Source organism: Halichoerus grypus, chromosome 7, assembly GCF_964656455.1.
Source record: "Halichoerus grypus chromosome 7, mHalGry1.hap1.1, whole genome shotgun sequence".
Taxonomy (NCBI): Eukaryota; Metazoa; Chordata; class Mammalia; order Carnivora; family Phocidae; genus Halichoerus; species Halichoerus grypus.
The window spans coordinates 66267446-66289518 of record NC_135718.1 but is presented as its reverse complement, the minus strand read 5'-3'; the positions used below and the strand labels follow the sequence as shown (position 1 = coordinate 66289518).

Here is a 22073-nt window from a genome sequence, read left to right as displayed (position 1 = left end):
GGTGGGTGGGCAGGGGAAGGGTGGCGGAGGAAGGGCGACGGGGTTGGGCTGATGAGGAGGGTCCCTGGGGGCGCCGGTGGCTCCGGGTTGGCTTGGAGCCAGGCGGGGTGGAGAGGCAGAAAGGCCTGGTGGCCGGCCTGGCTTGCCCTAGGGCGACGGGTGGGGCGCTGGGGCGGGGGGCGCGGAAAACACCTCAGGGGCCGCGCCCACGGCGCCCCGACGCCTCCCTTTGCCATCTCGGTAGCCAGGAGGCGGCGGTGGCGGCGGCGGCGGCGGCGGCGGTGGCGGCGGCGGCCCCCCGGGACTGGAGAGTCCCCGGCAGGGAGAGCGCCCGGACTTCCACGACTGCGGGGCGCCGGAGGGGCCACGTCCCCTGGGCGGCTGGCAGGCAGGCAGGTGCAAGGCACAGGGCAGGCGTGGGGCGGTTGGGGGCTGAGGAGGGGCACGGCTGCGGCCGGGAGGCGCAGAGCAGGCTCTTAGGGCGCCCAGCGGCAGCCGCACACGTCTACGGCCATACCACCCTGAACGCGCCCGATCTCGTCTGATCTCGGAAGCTAAGCAGGGTCGGGCCTGGTTAGTACTTGGATGGGAGACCGCCTGGGAATACCGGGTGCTGTAGGCTTTTTTCTTTGCCTTTTCTTTCCCCTTCGGCCTCCCTTCCCATACCTTTACCGCCACAGCACTCCACCCCCTTGCCCAACAAGGCTTCCTCCAAACGCCCCGTGCCCCCCGGCCCCTCGCCAGCCGCGCACCGCACCGCGAGTCCCTGGCCCGCAGCAGGGGCCCCCTGCACGGGCAGGCGGTCTCCAGCCAGCCCTTCCGCCTCCAAGCCACCACGCCCACGCACACCGGATCCAGAGGGGCGGGCTGGGGGTCGATGGGGGCGGGCTGGGTGGGCGAAGGCGACGCCTTCGGAGGGAGGGAAAGCGGGAGGGCGGCGATGACCCTGGCACGGATGGGGCGGGGCCAGCGCGGGCCGGACGGCACCCGCTCTGGGCAGGCGTGTCCTCCCATGGTCCTGCGCCTCGGGCCCTCGTCCCCAGATCCCCTAGCCATTCCACTGGGCCGCCCGGAGTGCACAACCGCACTGGGCAACTGGCCCCACCTTAGGCATAGGCCTGGGCCCGCCTCCACCTTGTCCCCAGCAGCCCTGGGCTGCGCTCCCACCCGCGGGCATTCCCTTCCTTCCCTTGGAACACCGTCCCTTTGCCCCCGTGCCGGGGGTCCCCGCTCCGGGTGGGCAGGACACAAGATGGCCGGTCGCCCGGGGCCTCCCCCGTTGGCACCCGGGACCACCCGTTGGCACCAGAATCCGTGCTTAGTCTCCCTGCAACAGTGAAGCGAAGAGCGAGGCTCGCTCGCTCAGCAAGACGGGGAGAGGGGGGCGCCCTGCACCACGCCCCAAAGCAGCCCCCCAAATAAAGGACGAGGGCAGAGGAGGAATCGCCCACATGCCCCCAGGACCAGAGTGGGTCCTGGGCGGGAACGGGAGCAGAGCGGGTCTCGTGACGCCTTGGCTGCGCATCCTCGCCCCGAGGGGCTCCTCGGCGCCCAAAGCCCACCCAAGCACGACCAGCCTCCCGAGGGCTAGCTGCCTAGCCAACACAGTCTCTTCCTGTGTGTGTGTGTGTGTGTGTGTGTGTGTGTGGTGTGTGTGTCTGTTTCTGTGGTGTGCACCTGTGGCTCTGTCCCTGTCCGCATCCAGGTCAGCTTCCGCGTCTGTCTGTCTTGGGGCCAGAGCGGGTGTGTGTGTTGGATACTCTGTCTGTGTCTCCCTCTGTGTCTGTCTCTTCCTCTCTGTCTGCATCTCCCTCCGTCCGTGCCTCTGTCTTTCCCCGTGTGTCTGTGCGTCTGTCTATGCCAGCCGGCTTCTCGTGTCCCTCAGTCGGGTCCTCTTGTCGGTGGGTGGGCAGGGGACGGGTGGCGGAGGAAGGGCGACGGGGTTGGGCTGATGAGGAGGGTCCCTGGGGCCGCCGGTGGCTCCGGGTTGGCTTGGAGCCAGGCGGGGTGGAGAGGCGGAACGGCCTGGTGGCGGGCCTCGCTTGCCCTAGGGCGGCGGGTGGGGCGCCTGGGGTGGGGGGGGCGCGGAGAACACCGCGCGGGCCACGCCCCCCGCGCCCCGACGCTCCCCTTGGCCATCTCGGGAGCCAGGCGGCGGTGGCTGCGACGGCGGCGGCGGCGGCCCCCGGGTCTGGAGAGTATCCGGCCATGAGAGCGCTCGGACTTCCGCGAGTGCGGGGCGCTGGAGGCGCCACGTCCTCTGGGCGGTTTGGCAGGCAGGCAGGTACAAGGCACAGGGCAGGCGTGGGGCGGTTGGGGGCTGAGGAGGGGCACGGCTGCGGCCGGGAGGCGCAGAGCAGGCTCTTAGGGCGCCCAGCGGCAGCCGCACACGTCTACGGCCATACCACCCTGAACGCGCCCGATCTCGTCTGATCTCGGAAGCTAAGCAGGGTCGGGCCTGGTTAGTACTTGGATGGGAGACCGCCTGGGAATACCGGGTGCTGTAGGCTTTTTTCTTTGCCTTTTCTTTCCGCTTCGGCCTCCCTTCCTCTCCCTTTGCCGCCACCGCCCCCCACCGCCCCTTGCCCAACAAGGCGTCCTCCAGACGCCCCGTGCCCCCCGGCCCCTCGCCACCCGCGCACCGCACCGAGGGTCCCTGTCTCGCAGCTTGTGCCCGCTGCACCGGCAGGCAGCCCCCAGGCCTTCCACCTCACAGCCACCACGCCCACGCACAGCCGATCCAGAGGGGCGGGCTGGGTGGGCGGAGGCGGCGGCTTCGGAGGGAGGGAAAGGGGGAGGGCGGCGAGGACCGCCCGCGGGGTTGGGGCGGGGGCAGCGCGGGCGGGACGGCACCCCGTCTCGGGCAGGCGTGCCCTCCCAAGGTCCTGCGCCTCGGGCCCTCATCCCCGGAGCCCCTAGCCATTCCCTTGGGCCGCCCCGAGTGCACAAGCGCACCGGGCAACCGGCCCCGCCTTAGGCCTGGGCCCGCCTCCACCTTGTCCCCAGCAGCCCTGGGCTGCGCTCCCACGCGCGCGGGCATTCCCTTCCTTCCCGCGGAACACCGTCCCTTTGCCCCCAGGCCGGGGGTCCCCGCTCCGTGTGGGCAGGACACAAGATGGCCCACCGCCCGGGGCCTCCCCCGTTGGCACCTGGGACCACCCGTTGGCACCCGAGTCCGTGCTCAGTCTCCCCGCAACAGCGAAGCGCACAGCGAGGCTCGCTCGCTGGGCAAGGCGGCGGGAGGGGGGCGCCCTGCACCACGCCCCAAAGCGGCCCCCCAAATAAAGGACGAGAGCAGAGGAGGAATCGCCCGCACGCCCCCAGGCCCAGAGTGGGTCCTGGGCGGGAACGGGAGCAGGGCGGGTCTCCTGAGGCCTTGGCTGCGCGTCCTCGGCCCCGAGGGGGCTCCTCGGCGCCCAAAGCCCACCCAAGCACGACCAGCCTCCCGAGGGCTAGCTGCCTAGCCAACACAGTCTCTTCCTGTGTGTGTGTGTGTGTGTGTGTGTGTGTGTGTGTGTGGTGTGTGTCTGTTTCTGTGGTGTGCACCTGTGGCTCTGTCCCTGTCCGCATCCAGGTCAGCTTCCGCGTCTGTCTGTCTTGGGGCCAGAGCGGGTGTGTGTGTTGGATACTCTGTCTGTGTCTCCCTCTGTGTCTGTCTCTTCCTCTCTGTCTACATCTCCCTCCGTCCGTGCCTCTGTCTTTCCCCGTGTGTCTGTGCGTCTGTCTATGCCAGCCGGCTTCTCGTGTCCCTCAGTCGGGTCCTCTTGTCGGTGGGTGGGCAGGGGAAGGGTGGCGGAGGAAGGGCGACGGGGTTGGGCTGATGAGGAGGGTCCCTGGGGGCGCCGGTGGCTCCGGGTTGGCTTGGAGCCAGGCGGGGTGGAGAGGCAGAAAGGCCTGGTGGCCGGCCTGGCTTGCCCTAGGGCGACGGGTGGGGCGCTGGGGCGGGGGGCGCGGAAAACACCTCAGGGGCCGCGCCCACGGCGCCCCGACGCCTCCCTTTGCCATCTCGGTAGCCAGGAGGCGGCGGTGGCGGCGGCGGCGGCGGCGGTGGCGGCGGCGGCCCCCCGGGACTGGAGAGTCCCCGGCAGGGAGAGCGCCCGGACTTCCACGACTGTGGGGCGCCGGAGGGGCCACGTCCCCTGGGCGGCTGGCAGGCAGGCAGGTGCAAGGCGCAGGGCAGGCGGGGTTCGGGTGGGGGCTGAGGAGGGGCACGGCTGGGCCCGGGAGGCGCAGAGCAGGCTCTTAGGGCGCCCAGCGGCAGCCGCACACGTCTACGGCCATACCACCCTGAACGCGCCCGATCTCGTCTGATCTCGGAAGCTAAGCAGGGTCGGGCCTGGTTAGTACTTGGATGGGAGACCGCCTGGGAATACCGGGTGCTGTAGGCTTTTTTCTTTGCCTTTTCTTTCCCCTTCGGCCTCCCTTCCCATACCTTTACCGCCACAGCACCCCACCCCCTTGCCCAACAAGGCTTCCTCCAAACGCCCCGTGCCCCCCGGCCCCTCGCCAGCCGCGCACCGCACCGCGAGTCCCTGGCCCGCAGCAGGGGCCCCCTGCACGGGCAGGCGGTCTCCAGCCAGCCCTTCCGCCTCCAAGCCACCACGCCCACGCACACCGGATCCAGAGGGGCGGGCTGGGGGTCGATGGGGGCGGGCTGGGTGGGCGAAGGCGACGCCTTCGGAGGGAGGGAAAGCGGGAGGGCGGCGATGACCCTGGCACGGATGGGGCGGGGCCAGCGCGGGCCGGACGGCACCCGCTCTGGGCAGGCGTGTCCTCCCATGGTCCTGCGCCTCGGGCCCTCGTCCCCAGATCCCCTAGCCATTCCACTGGGCCGCCCGGAGTGCACAACCGCACTGGGCAACTGGCCCCACCTTAGGCATAGGCCTGGGCCCGCCTCCACCTTGTCCCCAGCAGCCCTGGGCTGCGCTCCCACCCGCGGGCATTCCCTTCCTTCCCTTGGAACACCGTCCCTTTGCCCCCGTGCCGGGGGTCCCCGCTCCGGGTGGGCAGGACACAAGATGGCCGGTCGCCCGGGGCCTCCCCCGTTGGCACCCGGGACCACCCGTTGGCACCAGAATCCGTGCTTAGTCTCCCTGCAACAGTGAAGCGAAGAGCGAGGCTCGCTCGCTCAGCAAGACGGGGAGAGGGGGGCGCCCTGCACCACGCCCCAAAGCAGCCGCCCAAATAAAGGACGAGGGCAGAGGAGGAATCGCCCACATGCCCCCAGGACCAGAGTGGGTCCTGGGCGGGAACGGGAGCAGAGCGGGTCTCGTGACGCCTTGGCTGCGCATCCTCGCCCCGAGGGGCTCCTCGGCGCCCAAAGCCCACCCAAGCACGACCAGCCTCCCGAGGGCTAGCTGCCTAGCCAACACAGTCTCTTCCTGTGTGTGTGTGTGTGTGTGTGTGTGTGTGGTGTGTGTGTCTGTTTCTGTGGTGTGCACCTGTGGCTCTGTCCCTGTCCGCATCCAGGTCAGCTTCCGCGTCTGTCTGTCTTGGGGCCAGAGCGGGTGTGTGTGTTGGATACTCTGTCTGTGTCTCCCTCTGTGTCTGTCTCTTCCTCTCTGTCTGCATCTCCCTCCGTCCGTGCCTCTGTCTTTCCCCGTGTGTCTGTGCGTCTGTCTATGCCAGCCGGCTTCTCGTGTCCCTCAGTCGGGTCCTCTTGTCGGTGGGTGGGCAGGGGAAGGGTGGCGGAGGAAGGGCGACGGGGTTGGGCTGATGAGGAGGGTCCCTGGGGCCGCCGGTGGCTCCGGGTTGGCTTGGAGCCAGGCGGGGTGGAGAGGCGGAACGGCCTGGTGGCGGGCCTCGCTTGCCCTAGGGCGGCGGGTGGGGCGCCTGGGGTGGGGGGGGCGCGGAGAACACCGCGCGGGCCACGCCCCCCGCGCCCCGACGCTCCCCTTGGCCATCTCGGGAGCCAGGCGGCGGTGGCTGCGACGGCGGCGGCGGCGGCCCCCGGGTCTGGAGAGTATCCGGCCATGAGAGCGCTCGGACTTCCGCGAGTGCGGGGCGCTGGAGGCGCCACGTCCTCTGGGCGGTTTGGCAGGCAGGCAGGTGCAAGGCACAGGGCAGGCGTGGGGCGGTTGGGGGCTGAGGAGGGGCACGGCTGCGGCCGGGAGGCGCAGAGCAGGCTCTTAGGGCGCCCAGCGGCAGCCGCACACGTCTACGGCCATACCACCCTGAACGCGCCCGATCTCGTCTGATCTCGGAAGCTAAGCAGGGTCGGGCCTGGTTAGTACTTGGATGGGAGACCGCCTGGGAATACCGGGTGCTGTAGGCTTTTTTCTTTGCCTTTTCTTTCCGCTTCGGCCTCCCTTCCTCTCCCTTTGCCGCCACCGCCCCCCACCGCCCCTTGCCCAACAAGGCGTCCTCCAGACGCCCCGTGCCCCCCGGCCCCTCGCCACCCGCGCACCGCACCGAGGGTCCCTGTCTCGCAGCTTGTGCCCGCTGCACCGGCAGGCAGCCCCCAGGCCTTCCACCTCACAGCCACCACGCCCACGCACAGCCGATCCAGAGGGGCGGGCTGGGGGAGGTGGGGGCGGGCTGGGTGGGCGGAGGCGGCGGCTTCGGAGGGAGGGAAAGGGGGAGGGCGGCGAGGACCGCCCGCGGGGTTGGGGCGGGGGCAGCGCGGGCGGGACGGCACCCCGTCTCGGGCAGGCGTGCCCTCCCAAGGTCCTGCGCCTCGGGCCCTCATCCCCGGAGCCCCTAGCCATTCCCTTGGGCCGCCCCGAGTGCACAAGCGCACCGGGCAACCGGCCCCGCCTTAGGCCTGGGCCCGCCTCCACCTTGTCCCCAGCAGCCCTGGGCTGCGCTCCCACGCGCGCGGGCATTCCCTTCCTTCCCGCGGAACACCGTCCCTTTGCCCCCAGGCCGGGGGTCCCCGCTCCGTGTGGGCAGGACACAAGATGGCCGGTCGCCCGGGGCCTCCCCCGTTGGCACCCGGGACCACCCGTTGGCACCCGAGTCCGTGCTCAGTCTCCCCGCAACAGCGAAGCGCACAGCGAGGCTCGCTCGCTGGGCAAGGCGGCGGGAGGGGGGCGCCCTGCACCACGCCCCAAAGCGGCCCCCCAAATAAAGGACGAGAGCAGAGGAGGAATCGCCCGCACGCCCCCAGGCCCAGAGTGGGTCCTGGGCGGGAACGGGAGCAGGGCGGGTCTCCTGAGGCCTTGGCTGCGCGTCCTCGGCCCCGAGGGGGCTCCTCGGCGCCCAAAGCCCACCCAAGCACGACCAGCCTCCCGAGGGCTAGCTGCCTAGCCAACACAGTCTCTTCCTGTGTGTGTGTGTGTGTGTGTGTGTGTGTGTGTGTGTGTGTGTGTGGTGTGTGTCTGTTTCTGTGGTGTGCACCTGTGGCTCTGTCCCTGTCCGCATCCAGGTCAGGGTCCGCGTCTGTCTGTCTTGGGGCCAGAGCGGGTGTGTGTGTTGGATACTCTGTCTGTGTCTCCCTCTGTGTCTGTCTCTTCCTCTCTGTCTACATCTCCCTCCGTCCGTGCCTCTGTCTTTCCCCGTGTGTCTGTGCGTCTGTCTATGCCAGCCGGCTTCTCGTGTCCCTCAGTCGGGTCCTCTTGTCGGTGGGTGGGCAGGGGAAGGGTGGCGGAGGAAGGGCGACGGGGTTGGGCTGATGAGGAGGGTCCCTGGGGGCGCCGGTGGCTCCGGGTTGGCTTGGAGCCAGGCGGGGTGGAGAGGCAGAAAGGCCTGGTGGCCGGCCTGGCTTGCCCTAGGGCGACGGGTGGGGCGCTGGGGCGGGGGGCGCGGAAAACACCTCAGGGGCCGCGCCCACGGCGCCCCGACGCCTCCCTTTGCCATCTCGGTAGCCAGGAGGCGGCGGTGGCGGCGGCGGCGGCGGCGGCGGTGGCGGCGGCGGCCCCCCGGGACTGGAGAGTCCCCGGCAGGGAGAGCGCCCGGACTTCCACGACTGTGGGGCGCCGGAGGGGCCACGTCCCCTGGGCGGCTGGCAGGCAGGCAGGTGCAAGGCGCAGGGCAGGCGGGGTTCGGGTGGGGGCTGAGGAGGGGCACGGCTGGGCCCGGGAGGCGCAGAGCAGGCTCTTAGGGCGCCCAGCGGCAGCCGCACACGTCTACGGCCATACCACCCTGAACGCGCCCGATCTCGTCTGATCTCGGAAGCTAAGCAGGGTCGGGCCTGGTTAGTACTTGGATGGGAGACCGCCTGGGAATACCGGGTGCTGTAGGCTTTTTTCTTTGCCTTTTCTTTCCCCTTCGGCCTCCCTTCCCATACCTTTACCGCCACAGCACCCCACCCCCTTGCCCAACAAGGCTTCCTCCAAACGCCCCGTGCCCCCCGGCCCCTCGCCAGCCGCGCACCGCACCGCGAGTCCCTGGCCCGCAGCAGGGGCCCCCTGCACGGGCAGGCGGTCTCCAGCCAGCCCTTCCGCCTCCAAGCCACCACGCCCACGCACACCGGATCCAGAGGGGCGGGCTGGGGGTCGATGGGGGCGGGCTGGGTGGGCGAAGGCGACGCCTTCGGAGGGAGGGAAAGCGGGAGGGCGGCGATGACCCTGGCACGGATGGGGCGGGGCCAGCGCGGGCCGGACGGCACCCGCTCTGGGCAGGCGTGTCCTCCCATGGTCCTGCGCCTCGGGCCCTCGTCCCCAGATCCCCTAGCCATTCCACTGGGCCGCCCGGAGTGCACAACCGCACTGGGCAACTGGCCCCACCTTAGGCATAGGCCTGGGCCCGCCTCCACCTTGTCCCCAGCAGCCCTGGGCTGCGCTCCCACCCGCGGGCATTCCCTTCCTTCCCTTGGAACACCGTCCCTTTGCCCCCGTGCCGGGGGTCCCCGCTCCGGGTGGGCAGGACACAAGATGGCCGGTCGCCCGGGGCCTCCCCCGTTGGCACCCGGGACCACCCGTTGGCACCAGAATCCGTGCTTAGTCTCCCTGCAACAGTGAAGCGAAGAGCGAGGCTCGCTCGCTCAGCAAGACGGGGAGGGGGGGCGCCCTGCACCACGCCCCAAAGCAGCCCCCCAAATAAAGGACGAGGGCAGAGGAGGAATCGCCCGCACGCCCCCAGGCCCAGAGTGGGTCCTGGGCGGGAACCGTAGCAGGGCGGGTCTCCTGAGGCCTTGGCTGCGCGTTCTCGGCCCCGAGGGGGCTCCTAGGCGCCCAAAGCCCACCCAAGCACGACCAGCCTCCCGAGGGCTAGCTGCCTAGCCAACCCAGTCTCTTCCTGTGTGTGTGTGTGTGTGTGTGTGTGTGGTGTGTGTCTGTTTCTGTGGTGTGCACCTGTGGCTCTGTCCCTGTCCGCATGTAGGTCAGGGTCTGCGCGTGCCTGTCCTGGGGTTAGAGCGGGTCTGTGTGTTGGATTCTCTGTCTCTCTCTGTGTATCCCACTTGTCTCTCTGTTCCCCTAGTCTACATCTCCCTCCGTCCGTGTCTCTGTCTTTCCCCGTGTGTCTGTGCGTCTGTCTATGCCAGCCGACCTCTTGTGTCTCTCGGACGGGTCCTGGTGTCGCTGGGTGGGCAGGGGAAGGGCGGCGGAGGATGGGCGACGGGGTTGGGTTGATGAGGTCGGTTCCTTGGGACGCCGGTGGCTCCGGGTTGGCTTGGAGCAAGAGGGAGTGCGGAGGTATAAAGACCTGGTGGCAGGCCTTGCAGGCCCTAGGGCGGCGGGTGGTGCGCGCGGGTGTGGAGAACACCGCGCGTTCCGCTCCCCCGAGTCCCGCCGCTCACCTTTGTCATCTCGGGAGCCAGCCTGCGGCTCCCAGGGCTGGATAGTACCCCGCCGGGAGAGCTCCCACACTTTGGCGACTGCGGGGTGCCGGAGGCGCGTGACCCCTGGGCGGGCTGGCAGGCAGGCGGGTGGAAGGCCCAGGGCAGGCGGGGGCGTGTGTGGGGTGAGGTGCGGGACGGCGGGGGTGGGCAGGCGCAGAGTAGGCTCTTTGGGCGCCCAGCGGCAGCGGCCCTCCGACCCTGAGCGCGCCGTATCTTGTCTGATCTCGTAAGCTAAGCAAGGTCGGGCCTGGTTAGTACTTTGATGGGAGACCGCCTGGGAATGCCGGGTGCTGTACGCTTTTTTTCTTGGCTTTTGTCTTTTCCAGTACTTTCCCCTTCAGCCTCCCTCTCCCTTTGCCGCCACAGCCCACCTCCCCCCGCTGCCCAGCAGAGTTCCTCCAAACACCCCCCAGCCCCCCTGGCCCCTCGCCCCCTGCGCACCGCACCGCGGGTCCCGGGGCGCTGCGGGAACTCGCTGCAGGGGCAGGGGGCCGCCAGCCAGCCCTTGCACCTCACAGCCACCGCGCCCAGGCACACCTGATCCAGAGGGGCGGGCTGGGGGGCGGTGGGGGCGGGCTGGTGGGGCGGAGAGGGCGCTTTGAGAGGGAAGGCAACGGGGAGGTAAGGGAGCATTGCGGCGGTGTTGGGTCTGAGGGAGCGCGGGCCGGCCGGCACCCCGCATCGGCAGGCGTGCCCTCCCATGGTCCCGCGCCTCCGGCCCTCATCCCCTGAGCCTCTAGCCATTCCCTTGGGCCACCCCCTCCAATGTCCCAGCGCAACGGACAACCGGCTCCACCTTAGGCCTGGGCTCGCCTCCACCTTCTCCCCACCAGCCCTGGGCTGCGCTCCCACACAGGCGGACAACCCTTCCTTCCCGCGGAACACCGTCCCTTTACCCCCAGCCCGGGGTCTCCGCTCCGTGTGCGCAGGACACAAGATGGCCGACCGCGGGGACCTCAGCTGTTGGCCCACCGGACCACCCGTTGGCACCCGAGTGGGCGGTCAGCGTCCCCGCAACAGCTAAGCGAACAACGAGGCTCGCTGGCCCAGCAAGCGAGGGAGGCGGGCGCCCAGCACCACGCCCAAAAGCGGCCCCCCAAAATAGAGGAGGAGAACAAAGGAAGTTTGCTCTGGCCATTCCCACCCTCAGCGCGCCCGATCTCGTCTGATTTCCCAAGCTAAGGGGGGTCCAGAAGCTAAATAGTGTCCAGCATATTGGCCAGATATCTCACAAATTTTGGCCCTAGATCTTGCTGGCTGGGCCAGAGATCACATGAGATTTTGTTTTTTTAATGTCATGTTAGTCACCATATAGTACATCATTAGTTTTTGATATAGTGTTCAGTGATTCATTTTTGGGTATAACACTCAGCACTCCATGCAATACATGCCCTCCTTAATACCCATTACTGGGCTAAGCCATCCCCACCCCACTCCCCTCTGAAACCCTCAGTCTGTTTCCTGGAGTCCATAGTCTCTCATGGTTCGTCTACCCTCTGATTTCCCACCTTCATTTTTCCCTTCCTTCTCCTAATATCCTCCATGCTATTCCTTATGTTCCACAAATAAGTGAAACCATATGATAATTGTCTTTCTCTGCTTGACTTATTTTACTTAGCATAATCTCCTCCAGTCCCATCCATGTTGATACAAAAGTTGGGTATTCATCCTTTCCGATGGCTGAGTAATATTCCATTGTATATAAGGACCATATCTTCTTTAGCCATTTGTCTGTTGAAGGGCATCTTGGTTCTTTCCACAGTTTGGCTGTTGTGAACATTGCTGCTATGAACATTGGGGTGCATATGGCCCTTCTTTTCACTACATATGTTTTTGGGGTAAATACCAAGTAGGGCAATTGCTGGGCCATAGGGTAGCTCTATTTTTAATTTTTTGAGGAACCTCCATACTGTTTTCCAAAGTGGCTTACCAACTTGCATTCCCACCAATAGTGTAAGAGGGTTCTCCTTTCTCCACATCCTCGCCAACATTTGTTGTTTCCTGCCTTGTTAATTTTTGCCATTCTAACTGATGTAAGGTGGTATCTCAGTGTGGTTTGGATTTGTATTTCCCTGATGGCTAACGATGATGAACATTTTTTCATGTGTCTGTTAGCCATTTGTATATCTTCTTTGGAGAAGTGTCAGTTCATGTCTTCTGCCCATTTTTTGACTTATTTGTTTTTTGGGTGCTGAGTTTGAGAAATTCTTTATAGATCTTAGATACCAGCCTTTTATCTGTAGTGTCATTTGCAAATATCTTCTCCCATTCCGTGGGTTGCCTCTTGGTTTTGTTGACTGTTTCCTTTGCTGTGCAGAACCTTTTTATCGTGATGAAGTCCCCAAAGTTCGTGTTTGCTTTTGTTTCCCTTGCCTTTGGAGACGTGTCTTGAAAGAAGTTGTTGTGGCCGATGTCAAAGTGGTTACTGCCTATGTTCTCCTCTAGGATTTTGATGGATTCCTGTCTCACATTGAGATCTTTCATCCATTTTGAGTTTATCTTTGTGTATGGTATAAGAGAATGGTGGAGTTTCATTCTCTGTATATAGCTGTCCTATTTTCCCAGCACCATTTACTGAACAGACTGTCTTCCACTGGATATTTTTTCCTGCTTTGTCAAAGATTAGTTGACTATAGTGTTGAGGGTCCATATCTGGGCTCTCTATTCTGTTCCATTGGTCTATATGTCTGTTTTTGTGCCAGTACCCTACTCTCTTGGTGATCATAGTTTTGTAATATAGCTTGAAATCAGGCAATGTGATGCCCCCAGGTTTGTTTGTCTTTTTCAACATTTCCTTGGTGATTCGGGGTGTTTTCTGGTTCCATACAAATTTTAGGATTGTTTGTTCCAGCTCTTTGAAAAATGTCATTGGTATTTGACTGGGATGGCATTGAAAGTATAGATTGCTCTGGGCAGCACAGACATTTTAGCAATGTATATTCTTCCAATCCATTAGCATGGAATGCTTCTCCATCTTTTTGTGTCTTCTTCAATTTCTTTCATAAGTGTTCTGTAGTTTCTAGAGTATAGATTCTTTACCTCTTTGGTTAGGTTTAATCCTAGGTATCTTATGGTTTTTGGTGCTATTGTAAATGGAATCGATTCCCTAATTTCTCTTTCTACAGTTACATTGTTAGTGTATAGAAAAGCAACTGATTTCTGTGCATTGATTTTGTATCCTGCCACATTACTGAATTGCTGTATGAGTTCTAGTAATTTGGGGGTGGAATCCTTTGGGTTTTCCACATAAAGCATCATGTCATCTTCAAAGAGAGAGAGTTTGACTACTTCTTTGCCAGTTTGAATACCTTTTATTTTTTTGTTGTCTGATTGCTGGTGCTAGGACTTCTCATACTATGTTGAACAATAGTGGTGAGAGTGGGCATCCTTGTCGTGTTCCTGATCTTAAGGGAAAGGCTCTCAGCTTTTCCGTATTGAGAATGATGTTCACTCTGGGCTTTCATTCATAGATGGTTTTTATTCAATTGAGTAATGTTCCCTCTATCCCTACACTCTAAAGAGTTTTAATCAGGAAAGGATGCTGTATTTTGTCAAATGCTTTTTCTGCATCAATTGAGAGGATGATATGGTTCTTGTCTCTTCTCTTACTAATGTGTTCTATCACATTTATTGATTTGAGAATGTTGAACCTCCCTTCCATCACCGGATAAATCCCACCTGGCTGTGATGGATAATCCTTTTTTTTTTTTTAAGGATTTTATTTATTTATTTGACAGAGAGAGACACAGTGAGAGAGGGAACACAAGCAGGGGGAGTGGGAGAGGGAGAAGCAGGCTTCCCGCAGAGCAGGGAGCCCAATGCGGGACTTGATCCCAGGACCCTGGGACCATGACCTGAGCCTAAGGCAGATGCTTAATGACTGAGCCAGCCAGGCGCCCCTGGATAATCCTTTTAATGTACTCTTGGATCCTATTGGCTAGGATCTTGTTGAGAATTTTGGCATCCATATTCATCAGGGGTATTGGTCTGTAATTCTCCTTTTGGGTGGGGTCTTTGCCTGGTTTTGGGATCAAGGTAATGCTGGCCTCATAGAATGACTTTGGAAGTTTTCTTTCTGTTTCTAGCTTTTGAAACAGCTTCAGGAAAGTAGGTATTATTTCTTCTTTGAATGTTTGGAAGAATTCCCCAGGGAATCCATCAGGCCCTGGACTCTTGTTGTTTAGGAGGTTTTTGATTATTGCTTCAATCTCATTACTGGTTATTGGTCTATTCAGGTTGTCAATTTCTTCCTGTTTCAGTCTTGGTAGTTTATAAGTTTCTGGAAGGCATCCATTTCCTCCAGGTTGCTTAATTTATTGGCATATAGTTGTTGATAATAATTTCTGATAATTGTTTCTATTTCCTTGGTGTTAGTTGTGATCTCTCCCCTTTCATTCATGATTTTATTAATTTGGGTCCTTTCTCTTTTCTTTTGGATAAGTCTGGCCAGTGGTTTGTTGATCTTATTAATTCTTTCAAAGAACCAGCTTCTAGTTTCATTGATCTGCTCTACTGTATTTCTGGTTTCTAATTCATTGATATCTGCTCTAATCTTAATTATTTCTCTTCTCCTGCTTGGCTTAGGCTTTATTTGTTGTTCTTTCTCCAGTTCTTTAAGGTGTAAACTTAGTTGGTGAATTCGGGATTTTTTTTTTTTTTTTTTTTTTTTGAGTGAGGCTTGGATGGCTATGTATTTCCCTCTTAGGACCGCCTTTGCAGTATCCCATAGGTTTTGGACTGATGTGTGTTTGTTCTCATTGGTTTCCATGAATTGTTTAAGTTCTTCTTTGATTTCCTTGTTGATTCTTAAGCGGGATGGTCTTTAGCTTCCAAGTGTTTGAATTCCTTACAACTTTTTTCTTGTGATTGAGTTCCAGTTTCAAAGCATTGTGGTCTGAGAATATGCAGACGATAATCTCAGTCTTTTGGTATTGGTTGAGACCTGCTTTGTGACCCAGTATGTGGTCTATTCTGGAGAAAACTCCACGTGTGCTCAAGAAAATGAGTATTTTGTTGTTTTAGGGTGGAATGTTCTGTATATATCTATGAGGTCCATCTGGTCCAGTGTGGCATTCATAGCTCTTGTTTCTTTGTTGATTTTCTGCTTAGATGGTCTGTCTATTGCTGAGAGTGGAGTATTGAGGTCTCCTACTGTTAAAGTATTATTATCAACATGTTTCTTTATTTTGGTTAACAGTTGGCTTATGTAGTTGGCTGCTCCCATGTTGGGGGCATAGATTTTTATAATTGTTAGATCCTCTTATTGGATAGACCCTTTAAGAATGACATAATGTCCTTCTGTATCTCTTACTACAATCTTTAGCTTAAAATCTAATTTGTCTGATACGAGAATTGTTACCCCAGCTTTCTTTTGAGGTCCATTGGCATGAAAAATTGTTCTCCATCCCCTCACTTTCAGTCTGGATGTCTCTTTAGGTTCAAAATGAGTCTCTTGTAGACAGCATATGGATAGGTCCTGTCTTTTTATCCAATCTGCAACCCTGTGCCATTTCATGGGAGCATTCAGACCATTCACGTTGAGAGTGATTATTGAAAGATATGATTTTATTGTCATCATGTTGCCTGTGAAGTCTCTATTTCTATTGATTGTCTCTGTAAATTTCTATTCTATATCACTCTGGGAGTCTTTCTCCTTCTATAGAATCCCTCCTTAATATTTCTTGCAGGCCCGGCTTAGTGGTCACATATTCTTTCAGTTTCTGCTGGCCTTGAAAGCTCCTTATCTCTCCATCCATTCTGAATGACGTCCTTGCCGGATAAAGTATTCTTGGCTGCATGTTCTTCTCGTTTAGTGCCTTGAATATGTCTTCCCTTTCTGACTTGCCAGGTCTCTGTGGACAGGTCTGATGTTATTGTGATGTTCCTCCCTCTGTATGTAAGGAATCTCTTCCCCCTAACTGTACTTAAGATGGTTTCCTTGGTTCTGAGATTTGCGAGTTTTACTATTACATGCTGGGGCATTGGTCTGTTCTCCTTGATCTTGGGAGGGGTCCTCTCTGCCTCTTGGACACAAATGCTTGTTTCATTCCCCAGATTGGGTAAGTTCTCAGCTATGATTTGCTCAAATATATCTTCTAGTACTCTCTCTCTTCTCTACCCCTTCAGGGATCCCAATAATTCTGACATTGGAACATTTCATGGCATCGTCTATTTCTCTAATTCTGTTTTCATAGATTTTAAGGTGTTTGTTACAGGCTTCCTCCTGTTCCTTCTTTTCTATCAGTTTGTCTTCTAGATCACTAATTCATTCTCCTGCCTCATTTACCCTAGATGTTAGATAATCTAGTTTACACTGCATCTCATTTATAGCATTTTTAAGTTTGGCTTGATTAGCTCTCATTTCTGCCCTTAGAGAATCTATGTTGCTGTTAATGGTTTTCTCCAGTCTAGCTCTTGTCTTCATAACTGTTACCCTGAAGTCTATTTCTGATATCTTGGTTATATCCCTATCCATTATGTTTGCAGGAGAGGCTATTGTTTCTGGGTATTTTCTTTGTTGGGAGTTCCTCCTCCTAGTCATTTTGTTGAGTTGTGGTTGAGGGGATGTACAGTTGAAAATATCAACCACAATCCAGGAAGGGCACCCTGGGAAAGTTCAGCGCAATCGGAAGCCACCACCAAAAAAACCCCAGCCAAAATGAAACCCAAGAATAAGATCTATAAAGTACAAAAGCCAAGCAAACAAAATGCACATCCCCCCAAAAACAACAAAAAGGGGGGGGGGTTGAAGGGAATGTAGCTATAATCCCTCTATGTGGGCAAGGTAGAGTGTTTCAGCTCTTCCTGAGTGTATTTTGTTCACTTTGTTAGAGAACACTACTTCCCAGAGATACAGGGAAATTAAAACTGGTATATATATAAAGGTAGTATTGAGTAGGGAAAAAAGGATTACATTGAAACTTATATCTGTATATATAAAAAAAGAAAAAAAAAGTATATGTGTGAAAAAGTTCAAGTTAAAAAGTTACTATGGAATATGTTGTATTAAACATCTGGCTGAAATGATAAGTAGGTAAAAAAAAAAACAAGAAACATGAGAAAGAATTTTAAAAAAAGAGAGAAGGGGCACCTGGGTGGCTCAGTCATTAAGCGTCTGCCTTCAGCTCAGGTCATGATCCCAGAGTCCTGGGATTGAGCCCTGCATCGGGTTCCCTGCTCTGCGGGAAGCCTGCTTCTCCCTCTCCCATTCCCCCTGCTTGTGTTCCCTCTCTCGCTGTGTCTCTCTCTGTCAAATAAATAAATAAAATCTTAAAAAAAAATAAAATAAAAAAAGAGAGAAAAATTGTATCTAAGAAATACACAGGTTGTGAGGCAACACCAAGAGCTTAATATACTAATTTTCCCCTGGTGTTGGGATTTTACAGCTTTATGGGGACTCTGGGATTGTTGTCCTCTTGTTCTTCCAGCTTGTCTTCTGGGGTAGGGGCCTGCCCCGTTGTTTTTCAGTCAATCCTGCTTGGGCAGATTTGCCCTGCCCCCTATCAAGGGGCTGGGCTCCATCGAAACTTTTTTTTTTTTTTTTGGCTTTTGTTCTCTGGTGGCTTTTCCCGACTTTTAGGGGGGGGGTCAGAGCAAAGGAAAATGTCCGCACCCAGACGTCCACCCCAGAGGAGAGAAACCACAGTCTGCTCCTCTCTGAACCTTCCAGAACACACAATTGCCCCCTCTGTAAGCACAGCTGAAAACCGCAGCCTCCCACAGGCTGCGCCCCCAGTGATCCTCTCAGTGGTGGACCCCGGCCCACTGTCTCTGCCCCCTCTGCCACCCAAATCGCAAGTGATCCAGTCTAGGTGGCCCAGCCCGGCAGCAGCGGTGGCCAGCCCTGGGTCTGCGGGCACAAGTCCATGCTGGGTCCTCTCCAGCGAGGGTGCAGGCCCAGGTGGTGGTGGCAGCCAGGGCGCTGTGGTCGCCCAGTCCCAGCGTTTGCCCCTTAAGCCCCTGTGTTCTGTTTGAGTGCTGTCTTCAGTCCCTTCCCTACCCTCGACCACCACTCTTCAAGCTATCATGGGTCCCCAGGCACAGGATGCTTTCGCACTGAGGTATTACTTTCCAAAGGCTAACTTCTGGTGGTCCCCTCCCCCTTCTGTTTATCCTCTGACATCTGTCCAAGCAATCACAACTCCCGTCCTTCATACCTCTCGACTGATGATCCTCTGCCTCTGTAGACACCCAGACATATAATCTTACATCTCAGGCTGATTTCATGGGTGTTTAGAGTGGCTTGTTAGATAGCCAGCTAAATTCAGGGGACTGGTTGAAACAGAGTACCCCACTCCTCCACCATCTTCAAAATCCTGCTGAGATCTCATGAGATTTGGGTGAGATCTCAGGGGAGTTGGATTGAGATCACATGAGAGTTGTTCCAAGATCATGTGAGATCTGGCAAAGTGAGGAGGTGGCTTATTTCAGCAGGTAGCGAGTTTCAAAGAGACCATCCTGAAATATCAAAAGCACCTGTGTGCTCAGATGTCCAGCTCCAAGGCACATTGCTTCTTCCTTCTCCTCCTGCCCTCCTGTTTCTATCACCTCTGGTTTATATACCACATCTTTATCCATTCATCAGTTGATGAATACTTCGACTGTTTCCATAATTTGGGTATTGTAGAAAATGCTGCTATAAACATCAGGGTACATGTATCCCTTTGAATTAGTATCTTTATATTCTTGGGGTAAATACTTAGTAGTGCAATTACTGGATCAAGGGTAATTCTATTGTTAACTTTTTGAGGAACTTTCATACTGTTTGCCAGAGTGGCTGTACCAGTTTTCCTTCTTTCCAACAGTGCAAGAGGGATCCCCTTTCTCCACATCCTCGCCAACACCTGCTGTTTCTTGTGTTGTTAATTTTAACCATTCTGATAGATGTGATGCAATATCTTATTGCAGTTTTGATTTGGAGTTCCCTAATGATGAGTGATGTTGAGCAGCTTTTTATGTGTCTGTTGGCCATCTGGATGTCTTCTTTGGAGACATGTTTATTCATGTCTTCTGCCCATGTTTTAATTGGTTTATTCTTTTTTGAGGTATTCAGTTTTATAAGTTCTTTATATATTTTGGATACAAACCCTTTATCAGATATGTCATTTGCAAATATATTCTTCCATTCAGTAGGATGCCTTGTAGTTTTCCAAGAAACGGGAAAGAGTAGCAGATTTGAAATTTTCCTGTTGATTATGATTATTAATCTGACTACATAATTTGTGGGGGCCCAGTGCAAAATTTGAAGACAATTATAGCAGAGTATTACAGCAAGCAGACACCCTTTTGAGCAGAGGGTCTTGGGCGGGTGCAGAGGTCACATACCCACGAATCCAGCCCTATTAATGGAACATCAAGATTAAAAATAAAGATTATAGATTAAAAATTTTGATTCTTACACCTAATACACTACTCTCAAAAAATGTTTAGTTTATTTCCATTTAGAAATGACTTACCATATATTTGTTGCAAATAAATATAATATGCATTGATATTTTTTACATAAATGTTTATAGGAGCTTTATTCATAATCACCAAAAAATGGAAACAACCAAAGGATCTTTTACTGGGTGAATGTAAAACAAATTGGTATATCCATATTGGGGAACACCAAAAAGGAACAACATGGATGAATCTCAAAGAAAGACATTATGCCCAAATAATCTCAAAGAAACCAGCCTCTAGCAGTCACATCATGCATGATTACATTTATGTGACACCTTAGAAAAGGCAAGTACACAGGGAAGAACAGATTCCTGTTGGCAGAGGCTTGGGTGGGCCAAGGGCTTGACTACAAAGGGCAAGCATGAGAGAATATTTCAGAGTATGGAACTGCTTTGTGTTCTGATTGTGGAGCTGGTTACCTAAAACCATACATGTTTCAAAACCCTTAGAATAGGGGCTCCTGGGTGGTTCAGTTGGTTAAGCATCTGTCTTCTGCTCAGGTCATGATCCCAGGATCCTGGGATCAAGTCCCGCATTGGGGTCCCTGCTCAGTGGGGAGCCTGCTTCTCCCTCTGCCTGCCGCTCCCCCTGCTTGTGCGCTCTCTCTCCCTCTCTGACAAATAAATGAATAAAATCTTTTTTAAAAAACCCTTAGAACTATTAATTTTGTAGTGTGCTAATTTCATAGTATATTAATTTAGGAATTTTTTAGTGAAAAAATATATATTTCCAAATAAATTACTCTTAAAAAGTACTTTTTTAAAAAAGATCTATTTATTTATTTTTAAAATTTTTAAATTTTATTATGTTATGTTAGTCACCATACAACATCATTAGTTTTTGATGTGGTGATCCAGGATCCATTGTTTTTGTATAACACCCAGTGCTCCATGCAGTACTTGCCCTCCTTAATACCAAGACAGCATGGTACTGGCACAAAAACAGACATATAGACCAATGGAACAGAATAGAGAACCCAGATATGGACCCTCAACTCTATGGTCAAATAATCTTTGACAAAGCAGGAAAAAATATGCAATGGAAAAAAGTCTCTTCAATAAACGGTGCTGGGAAAATTGGATAGCCACATGCAGAAGAATGAAACTCGACCATTCTTTAACACCATACACAAAGATAAACTCAAAATGGATGAAAGACCTCAATGTAAGACAGGAATCCATCAAAATCCTAGAGGAGAACATAGGCAGTAACCTCTTTGACATCGGCCACAGCAACTTCTTTCAAGATACATCTCCAAAGGCTAATGAACCAAAACCAAAAATGAACCTTTGGGACTTTATCAAGATAAAAAGCTTCTGCACAGCAAAGGAAACAGTCAACAAAACAAAGAGGCAACCCACAGAATGGAAGAAGATATTTGCAAAGGACACTACAGGTAAAGGGCTGGTATCCAAGATCTATAAAGAACTTCTCAAATTCAACACCCAAAAAACAAATAATCAAGTCAAAAAATGGGCAGAAGACATGAACAGACACTTCTCCAAAGAAGACTTACAAATGGCTAACAGACACATGAAAAAATGTTCATCATCATTAGCCATCAGGGAAATTCAGATCAAAAACAAATTGAGATACCACCTTATACCAGTTAGAATGGCAAAAATGGACAGGGAAAGAAACAACAAATGTTGGAGAGGTTGTGGAGAAAAGGGAACCCTCTTACACTATTGGTGGGAATGCAAGTTGGTACAGCCACTTTGGAAAACAGTGTGGAGGTGCCTCAAAAAATTAAAAATAGAACAACCCTATGACCCAGCAATTGCACTCCTGGGTATTTACCCCAAAGACACAGATGTAGTGAAAAGAAAGGCCATATGCACCCCACTGTTCATAGCAGCAATGTCCGCAATAGCCAAACTGTGGAAAGAGCCGAGATGCCCTTCAACAAATAAATAGATAAAGAAGATGTGGTCCATATATACAATGGAATATTACTCAGCCATCAGAAAACATGAATACCCAACTTTTGTATCAACATGGATGGGACTGGAGGAGATTATGCTAAGTGAAATAAGTCAAGCAGAGAAAGTCAATTATCATATGGTTTCACTCATATGTGGAACATAAGGAATAGCATGGAAGACATTAGGAGAAGGATGGGTACTATTTATTTTAGAGATGGGGGAGGAGCAGAAGGAGAGGGAGAAAGAATTTTAAGTAGACTCCGCATTGAGCGCAGAGCCCAAGGTGGGGCTCAATCTCACAACCCTGAGATCACAACCTCAGCTGAAACTAAAAGTTGGGCACTTAATCAACTGTGCCACCCAGGCGCCCTTAAAAAGTACTTTAAAAGGCCATGGAATATTACTCAGCCATCAGAAAGGATGAATACCCACCATTTGCATCAACATGGATGGAACTGGAGGGGATTATGCTAAGTGAAATAACTCAAGCAGAGAAAGATAATTATCATATGGTTTCACTTATATGTGGAACATAAGGAATAGCATGGAGGACTTTAGGAGAAGGGAGGGAAAAATGAAGGGGGGGGAGGTGGTGGGGGGGATGGGTTAGCCCAGTGATAGGTATTAAGAAGGTCACGTATTGCATGGAGCACTGGGTGTTATACACAGTGAATCATAGAATATTACATCAAAAACTAATGAAGTACTGTATGGTGACTAACATAACATAATAAACAAACAAACAAACAAACAAACATTAAAAACAATAATAAAATAAAATAAAAGACATTTTTCATCTGGGTTTCTGCCAGAAAGGCAGCATTGGGGGGCTCTGCCATATCAACCCTGATATTCTGTGGGCCTGTTTTCCCATCTATAAAATGAGAAGATCAGTCCAGAGCAGTGATTTTTTTTCATTCATTTTTCTCCCCAGTTGCATCCCTAGGCACTCCCTTTGTAGAAGTGGGGCAGAGGTATGTTTG

General features: G+C 55.0%; 5 non-coding genes across 5 annotated transcripts; all 5 read left to right on the top strand.

The window, feature by feature from the left end:
• The first annotated feature begins 503 nt into the window (after window positions 1-503).
• Window positions 504-622, top strand: LOC118520335 (5S ribosomal RNA). Its single transcript, XR_004909610.1, has one exon. It is a non-coding gene; the product is annotated as a 5S ribosomal RNA (ribosomal RNA).
• A 1769-nt stretch (window positions 623-2391) lies between these two features.
• LOC118527739 (5S ribosomal RNA) lies at window positions 2392-2510 on the top strand. The gene has a single exon (XR_004913246.1). It is a non-coding gene; the product is annotated as a 5S ribosomal RNA (ribosomal RNA).
• Window positions 2511-4269: 1759 nt separating this feature from the next.
• Window positions 4270-4388, top strand: LOC118527740 (5S ribosomal RNA). Its single transcript, XR_004913247.2, has one exon. It is a non-coding gene; the product is annotated as a 5S ribosomal RNA (ribosomal RNA).
• Window positions 4389-6155: 1767 nt separating this feature from the next.
• On the top strand, window positions 6156-6274 carry LOC118527741 (5S ribosomal RNA). The gene has a single exon (XR_013450075.1). It is a non-coding gene; the product is annotated as a 5S ribosomal RNA (ribosomal RNA).
• Window positions 6275-8064: 1790 nt separating this feature from the next.
• On the top strand, window positions 8065-8183 carry LOC118527738 (5S ribosomal RNA). Its single transcript, XR_004913245.2, has one exon. It is a non-coding gene; the product is annotated as a 5S ribosomal RNA (ribosomal RNA).
• The last annotated feature ends 13890 nt before the right edge of the window (window positions 8184-22073 follow it).